Source organism: Coregonus clupeaformis, chromosome 25, assembly GCF_020615455.1.
Source record: "Coregonus clupeaformis isolate EN_2021a chromosome 25, ASM2061545v1, whole genome shotgun sequence".
NCBI lineage: Eukaryota > Metazoa > Chordata > Actinopteri > Salmoniformes > Salmonidae > Coregonus > Coregonus clupeaformis.
In genome coordinates this window covers 19,551,517-19,553,572 of record NC_059216.1, presented here as the reverse complement: position 1 = coordinate 19,553,572, position 2,056 = coordinate 19,551,517, and the positions used below count along the sequence as shown (strand labels likewise).

The 2,056-nt window shown below is 42.4% G+C and overlaps 1 pseudogene; it reads right to left on the bottom strand.

The window, feature by feature from the left end:
• Nucleotides 1–1,100: 1,100 nt before the first annotated feature.
• The window catches only part of LOC121539113, a 47,208-nt pseudogene continuing 46,252 nt past the window's right edge, over nucleotides 1,101–2,056 (bottom strand).

Below are 2,056 nucleotides of genomic sequence, written 5' to 3'. Positions count from 1 at the left end.
TGGGATATAGGGTGATGGTATGTTTCCATGTCTTTCTAAATCATTGAGCTCATAAAAGCACAGAACAGTGCCACCTGCTGATTCTGAATAGCTGTGGATGACATAATATTCTCCTCCCTGGCTTCTACATCATTACACACCAAGGGCCGGTATCTTTATTTATTTTATTCTGCATGTTTGTGAAACTACTGATGTTCAGTGTTCAATAGATGTGTTTTCAAACAGTGAATTCTAGTCTTTATTATAAAAAACGTATTAGTTGTATATCTTATTTTCTGTTTAATGTTCAGTATTGTTTGGTGTGCTTGTGTTTCAGTGTGTTTGAAAGCTTGCACGTGCACCACTGACCTATATTATGAACTGTTAGTGGGGGGACTCTGAATCTTCAGTACCCGTAGATGGATCTAAACACCTCGTGATCTTCAGTACCCGTAGATGGATCTAAACACCTCGTGATCTTCAGTACCCGTAGATGGATCTAAACACCTCGTGATCTTCAGTACCCGTAGATGGATCTAAACACCTCGTGATCTTCAGTACCCGTAGATAGATCTAAACACCTCGTGATCTTCAGTACCCGTAGATGGATCTAAACACCTCGTGATCTTCAGTACCCGTAGATGGATCTAAACACCTCGTGATCTTCAGTACCCGTAGATGGATCTAAACACCTCGTGATCTTCAGTACCCGTAGATGGATCTAAACACCTCGTGATTTTCAGTACCCGTAGATGGATCTAAACACCTCGTGATTTTCAGTACCCGTAGATGGATCTAAACACCTCGTGATCTTCAGTACCCGTAGATGGATCTAAACACCTCGTGATCTTCAGTACCCGTAGATGGATCTAAACACCTCGTGATCTTCAGTACCCGTAGATAGGTTGTGAAATAACGCTGCATTTGAATCATCACAGATTAAAAAGACTTTAGATCGTCCGAGAGAGTAGTTATTAAAGAGTACGTAACAGGGTATTGGTGCAATGTTACGCGGGTTAATTCCAAACTATATCCTTAGTGAAAAACAGAAATCTAAATAATTGCATCCAGTTCTGACATCACATTTCTACATTTTCAGTTTGAACAAATTGCACACTTAATTTTTTCTAAAAGCTTCTTTAATTTCATAATTAGATCACACAGTGGAGCGACTCCTCCATCAGACCAAGGAGATAAGATACATCCCTGACAACACTAAACCATAAAGCCCAATGTGTCAGATTGAGACACAGTGGAGCAGACAGGATAATAACGAATAAACAGCTGAGCTGGCTTTGCCTCTGACCGTCTCTCTCCCACCAGCTTAGAAACAAACAACTTGGATACCGTGCAGTCAGCTTGTGGGCACTTTCACATTCAGCACAGTCAAGCTCTCCCTTGCACTCACACACACACACACACACACACACACACACACAGCAGCTGTTGTTCTTTACTGATGGAATGGGGGTTTGGGGAGTGGTAGAGGGGTGTTGGGGAGCGGATTAAAGGGGGTTAGGGAGCGGTTTTTGGGGGGTTGGGGGTAGAGGGGGTTTGGGGAGCGGTGGGGGTTGGGGGGGGGAGAGGCAATAGGCCCATGTTCACAGAGTGAGAGGTGTCAGTGTGATCAGTTGATCAGTCAGAGAAATAAAGAGACTTGAAGCCAGAGGAAAAACTGGCCCTGACAGCAGTAGCAGTACTAGATAGTATAGTACTGCAGTACTTTGGCAGTACTAGATAGTATAGTACAGCAGTACTGTAGCAGTACTAGATAGTATAATACTGCAGTACTGTAGCAGTACTAGATAGTAATACTGCAGTACTGTAGCAGTACTAGATAGTATAATACTGCAGTACTGTAGCAGTACTACATAGTATAATACTGCAGTACTGTAGCAGTACTACATAGTATAATACTGCAGTACTGTAACAGTACTAGATAGTAATACTGCAGTACTGTAGCAGTACTAGATAGTTGAACAGCAGTACTGTAACACTAGTCTTCATTTCCCCAGACCAATCTTCTTGGCCTCTGTTTCGTAGATCAACAGCCTCCACATTTTAACTATGAACACCT